The following is a 6,996-nucleotide window of genomic DNA, read 5'->3' on the forward strand; positions in this document are numbered from 1 at the left end:
TGTGGAGACTGATGAGCGACGGGCGGGTCCTTGAAGCAGGAGCTGTATGTGCCTAGGGAACACGTAAAAGGAAGGCAGGAGCAAGTTGAAGAGGGCAATGAGTTAGACTGGGACAGGTGCAGAACACGACGGAGAGGGCGAAGATCAGGTCTGGACTAGACAGGATGAAGAGGGAGAAGAGTCAGTACAGGAACAGACTTGATTAGGACGGTGCAAGCGTAGATCAGGAGACAGGAGCAGACTAGAAGTATAGGACAGGACGGTGTGGGCTTAGATCAGGAGACAGGAGCAGACTAGAAGTATAAGACAGGATGGTGCAGGCGTAGCTCGAGAGCAGACAAGATCGGGAACAGGAGGACTGGATAGCAGGAGGAGACCGGAGCAGATAGCAGGAAAGGATGGGATAACAAGAGGACTGGATAGCACAAGGACTGGATAAGGCAGAGCGAGACAAGGGAATATATAGGCAGGGTACAAGTCAGAACAGGAAGCAGGAACTAGAAAGCCAAGGTCAGGTCAAGATCAAGACAGAATAAGGTTAGGGCAAGGTCAGGTTTGGAGTGAGGAGCACAGAAAGCTTCAGAATAGCACGGAAAGCTGGGCAGGACAAGGTCAAGGCTAGGCTAGGACCAGTAACATAAAAAAATTGTTTCTACATATAACTTTGTGTGCGCTCCTCTTCAGAAACGGTGACTGGACGACGATCCATCATGCGGTGCTCGATTTCTCCTCCCTGCCTTCAATAGGAGATAGCCAGGGAGGAGAAATCGAGCACCACATGATGGATCATTGTCCTGTCGCCATTTCTGAAGAGAACCGCAAGCGGAGAATCGGTAAGTTATTTCTTAATAAAGACTTTGCAAATTTAAAGTTAAATGTGTCAGTGGTTTTTTTCTTTAAGTACAAACAAATTTTTTTTAAATTTTTTTTTATGTTACTGGTCCTTTAAGCAAGTAAAGATCAAGGTTAAAAGACGGACTGGCGCAGAACTGAAAGGGGAAGGAAAGGCAGATCAAGACAGGACATGGTTTAGAGCCAGGCAGGGCAAGACAGGGAAGGGTTCAAACAAGATAAGCCAAGGTAAGGCAGAATAGGAAGGAGGCTAGAACAGGAACTCGTAGCTAAGGACAATGCCACACTGCTAGGATGGGAACCAATGCTCAGACAAGGAGAGTTCAGAGGGCTGGCTTTAAAAAGGGCAGTCAGCCCTGATTGGCTGACTGCAAACCAATCAGGCTGCTGCTGGACTGGGGCTGCAAAGGCCAGGTAATATATAGTGAGCAGCCCTGCAGGCTACTTGTCTGGCCCAGTGGTTAAGGCATTGAGCCAAAAACCCAAAGGTCCCTGGTTTGAATCCCATCAAAGCTTGACAGTATTCCCCCCTCACAAGGCAACTTCTAGGCACTACAGGGACCAATATTTTCAAATGCCTGGGGAACTGGCAATGCTATGGAAAGAACCGCCTTTGCGGGGGCCCAGGGTTCTGGCTGTGATACAGGTAAAACCATCCTTGCTGGGACCCAAGTATAAGGAAATGCAATGGTCAGAGCCACCCTGGCGGGGGCCCACAGGACTCAACAGGGCCACTCTCGTGGGTGCTCTGGGGTTCGGCACAGCCATCCTGGCAGGTGCCATTGGGTTTGGCAGCGGTATAGGCAACTCCACCCTCACAGGTGCCCTCCACATGCGTGCCTGGGGTACTGGGAGTAGTACACAGCAGAAGCCCCTCTCCTGGGGGCACAGGACACAGCAGAAGCCCTCTCCTGGGAGCACAGGACATGGCAGAAGTCCCTCTCCTGGGGGCCTTGGACTCGGCAGAAGCACAGGTACTGGGGACAGCTGCTGGGAAGCCGGCACAGGTACTGGGGACAGCTGCTTGGAAGCCAGCACAGGTACTGGGGACAGCTGCTGGGATGCCAGCACAGGGGGCAGCTTCTGGGAAGCTGGCACAGGGGGCAGCTGCTGGGAAGCCGGCACACAAGGAAGCTGCTGAGAAGCTGGCACACAAGGCAGCTGCTGTTGAGGAAGAGCTGTGGGCAGTGGAGGGTGCTGGTGAACCCCCTCTGGAGCTGTGGGCAGTGGATGCTGCTGGGAAGGCCCCTCTGAAACGGTGAGCTGCAGGGAAGGCCCGGGAGGGGTAACAGGCCCGGGAACTGAGGCAAATAGTCGAGGGGTAGTTTCGGCCCTGAAACTGGGGCAGACTGCTGGTGGATAGCCGGTCCTGGAACCGGTACAAATCCATCTAGGAATGCCAACAGATCAGTATTGTAGATTAAAGGGTATCTACAGCACAATAAGTTCTCTGCCCAGGAACGAGCTTTACCCTCTAGCAGGAAGAAAATGATCTCAGAAACTTGCTCGACTGGAGGTGCACTCAAATAGTGTTCTTTCTCTGAAAGGAGCAGAACTTCCTCTAGGAAGATTGGAATTTTACTTGGGGAGGCATCACAGTATCTGCAGGTCAAAATAGAGTACTTCTTGGGAATCGTGTCAGAAGGCTCAGGAACAGCCCTTGCAGACTCTTGTCGTCTGAGCCTTCTGTCAAGGATTAGGTAGGGGGCACTGTGGAGACTGATGAGCGAAGAGTCCTTGAGGTAGGAGCTGTATGTGCCTAGGGAACATGTAAAGGGAAGGCAGGAACAGGTTGAAGAGGGCGATGAGTCAGACTGGAACAGGTGCTGAGCGGAACAGGACAGAGAGGGCGAAGATCAGGACTGGACTAGACAGGAAGAAGAGGGCAAAGAGTCAGGACAGGAACAGACTTGATTAGAACTGGACAGTAGAAATATAAACTGAAGAGTAAAGGAATGGCTTACAGGCAGATTAACTGCTCAACAGGATTTATTTTTAGCACATCATGTTTCGTGCCCTTGTCAAGTGTACATAGTGAAGTAAAGGTGAACATTTAAGGTGAACAACAGGAAGTTACATGACAATAGCATTTGCTCATTGGTGTCCTCCTCCCCTACCCAAAAAAAACCAAAATCGTCACATACAGTCCATATATTATAAGGAGTCCAACATGATAGTCCATAATGTGGTGGTGAATAACGTAGTAGATCTTGCTGCGTTTATTATGTGCTGTAATAAAATGGGTTAAAAGTAAAGACTAAACAGTACAGTGTACAAAGTCCTTAAGTATGCGTAAAATTAGTAAAAATCACAAACAATACCAAGAAATAGCAAACCTATCGTGGTACTGCTGTTAGTTGAATATAGCCTACTTGTTTGCTTAATGTTAGATGCTTAAACAAAGTGAGCCTTTTTGCATTAAGGGAAGACATTAATATAAAATAAATGTTTGCCCATACTTTACCATTAGTTGTATTCATTACTCTGCTATGGGCTAGGGCAAGAAATCAGGATCTGTAAAGGTAAGAATGGTTCATTAGTTATATGCTTGCAAAAAGCTACAAGAAACTTTTTATGCTCCAATATTCATTTAGGCCTGTTGGCATCATTGTTTCTTTATCCAATACATTTCCCTTTGTTGGATACTTTGTACATTTCCACCGTAAGTGGCTTTCTTATAACTTTTAACACCAGCCACTTTAATTGGCTAACATTTTGTTTCAATTCTGAAAAATGACTTGCATCAGAAGTGTTTGTGTATGTATCTTTTTTGAAATTGTGTATGTTGCCTCTGTTCTTTTATTTGCGTTTTAATCTGTCTTGTTGTTTGTCCTACGTATGTCATTCCACAAGGGCATTGTAGAAGATATATTACATTCTGTGACTCGCAAGTGGCATAATCTTTTAGGTGTAGGGTGACACCTTGTGTGGGGTGGTTAATCTCATCCCCTTTAATAATTATAGATAAAACAGCATATACAATTAAGGCACGGGAAAGTGCCTTTTTTGGTTCACATAGGAATCTTTGTGTGCCCCTGGTTGGAGGATCTATTTCTAGTGGGCACAAAATAGTTTTGCCTTTTTTGTAGCTGAAAACCAGTGGATCTGGGAGTGCATTACCTAGGATTTTGTCCTGTAAAATAATGGGCTAGTATCTCCTAAATATTTTTTCTATGTTTTTACTTTGGGCTCCAAATGTGGAAACAAAGGGTAGTTTGTTACTTTTGTCTTTAATGTTGTAAGTTAGTAAATCATTTTTGTCTACAAAAGCGTGTTTATTGATGGTTTTAGAGTTGTAACCTCTATTGCAAAATCTTTTATTCAGATTATTGGCTGCATTTGTGTAGTGTTGGTTGTCAGAGGAAATCCGGCATGCCCGCGAAAATCTGCCTTCGGGTATTGCTTTAATTATACTGGGTGCATGGTAGCTGGTTGCATATTATTCCTATTATCTGTTGTTTTACGGTAAAGGCTAGTATGTATTCTGCCATTTATTGTTTTTATTTGGACATCCAGAAAAATTATACATAGTTTCAAAATGGTTATTGGCCGTAGTAGGGCATGTACCTTTGTTGTCAGAGTTAGAAAAATGCAGTTTTAACTTCATACCCCTTATAAATTTTTGAAAGGATATTTCCCACTGTGTCTCATCTAGAGAGTATGTGGGGACAAAGTTCAAACCATTGTTAAGGAGAGAAAGTTCAGGTTCAGACAGGTTAACCGAGGAAATGTTTACAACAAGGTTATTTAACTGAACTGCCTGTGGTTGCGTTTCAGATACTGGTCTCTGGTGGTAGGAGTTTTTGTGCTGTGTTTCTTCCGATCGTCCTCCTGTGAGCGTTGGAAACACGAATTTTGATTTTTCTTGACGCTGGTGACAATTCTGCTGCCAATGACAATTCCGATGCACATTAAAGTCAATAGGCGTCTATTAATTGTCACTAGCATTGGAATTGTCAAAAAAAAAACATTTCACGCCAGCGAATTTTCGCAGGGATTTCCCAAATTTATTCACCGGTTGCGAAACGGGGAAAATCTCTGCGAATTCGCGCCTTCCGTATAAATTCACTCATCACTAACTATTTGCAATGAATGTTCAACAAATAAAATTTGGAAATTAGCACTGACTGACTTGTTTACTTTGCTCTTTGTACTCAAATTGTGCATAAATACCAGCATGACTCTACTTTTTGATTTACAATGATGAATCCCGAACCGAATCCTGGATTCGGTGCATCCCTAACTATAACACTAGCAGTGTTAAGGAAAAAATATTCTCCACATTTTGACACAAGCTTAGTTAGTTGGACATATATAGAAAATGTGCACAAACACTATCTGAACTTCCAGAAAAAATAAATAAATGTGTTTTTTTTTACACAGACACATATGCAACTTGTTTAGAAAAGACTAACAGAATGAACCCATGTCAGAAAGAGGCATATTTTTTTTCTCTCTTTAACAACCAGCCACAAGAATTACCCATTACCAATTAACCGTTAATGTTTGTTAAAATTCCTTGTTAATGCTATCTTCATACACATGATTACAACATTCTACAGTACCATCACAGAGGTGTATCCCATCTAGGGTTGCCACCTTTCTGTGCTGATGGTACTGGCTTATAGGTTATGGGGTTAATGATGATGATGATGATATCATTTGGGGGGTGTGGCTACGATGAAACGGGGTGTGAAATTGGGCGGATTGGGGTTATGGGCGAATAGAGCAGGGAAATGGGCTGTGTGGAGGGTGGAATGAAGGGAGGGAATTATTGGTAAATTACAGGTAAATGTATTACCAGGCATTGACCCTAGCTGCTGATTTCCTGGCAAGACCAGTGAAATACCGACTGGCTGGCAACCCTAATCCCATCTCACTTTTATATATATCTTTGAAAAAGGAATAGGAGGTTTCTATATGTAACAAAACTGCCGCTTCATCCACAGGAAGGGGAAAACATGTAGAAACTACAAGTGAGAAGGGGCAGACTACATTTTAAACAAATAATTACAGCAATAAGAGGCAGATTTGTTAATGTTCACATTTGTGTTTTGCCTTTTTAGCCCCACAATAATTTTTTTTTCACTTAAAACCTGCAGAGATTTTACATTTTTGAACATTCTTTGACTCTCTATCATGTGGTATGGTACATATAGTATGGATACAATCTGCTATAAATCCAGGACTTTTTTCCTGGAATGATCCTCCTTTCATTCCTCAAGGAATCACCATCACTCAATAATGCATTCCCATGGGAACAAATGGGTGGGTGATTCTGAGCATTTTGTTGCTTGCTCAATAAGCACCTGAGCAGCAAAACAGGTTGTACAAAAGATCTTTCATCCACTCTACTAACGTTAAGAGCTGAATCATCAGATATGCAGGTAATAAAAATATTTTTTTAGCTCTATCCGATGATTCAGAATTAATGTTACAATGTTCAGGCACCTTATCAAAATTTTCAGTCCTACCAGAACGACAAAATGACCGAAATCGAAGGCTTTTTACCGATATCAGACGCTTTGTCTCCCACCAAACATGCACTAATTAACATACGGATCTTTCGGTGCAGCCCACTATATGGTAACTTTCTATGGAACCATACAGCAGCCCCTCTGGCATTTGTCAGAACTCACAGATTGCCTGTCCTGGTCTGTCACATGCTCCTATAGGTTTTCCAGTCTAATGCTAGGCTTAGAACAACTTCAGCAGGCAATATTCTTCAAGACAATATAGAGGACATTTTGTACATGTAATGGGGTTTCACCAACAATTAAGCAATTAACATTGTCCATTCAGACCTAAATCAATAAATGTGACTCTTTAATATCAAATAATTTGTATTTCAGCCTGTATTCCTTGAGGAGCAGGGTCCTGTTCCATGAAGATGCATATTTCATCAAACATCTCTTCATACTAATAAGTAATTGGAAGGCAAACAATGTTTTATTTTTCAGTTCTTAGTACTAATTGATACAATATGTTATTTTTAGTTTTTTCAATAAACTCAAAACATCAGGCTCAGTACAAAGAAATCACAGTTGAGGTTGTTATTCCTTTATGCCACAGCAAATTTAAAAGATTACATCGATAATAATATCACACGGCATAATTAAATTGTGTTATGTGAAAACTATTACT

Source organism: Xenopus laevis, chromosome 1S, assembly GCF_017654675.1.
Source record: "Xenopus laevis strain J_2021 chromosome 1S, Xenopus_laevis_v10.1, whole genome shotgun sequence".
Classification (NCBI taxonomy): domain Eukaryota; kingdom Metazoa; phylum Chordata; class Amphibia; order Anura; family Pipidae; genus Xenopus; species Xenopus laevis.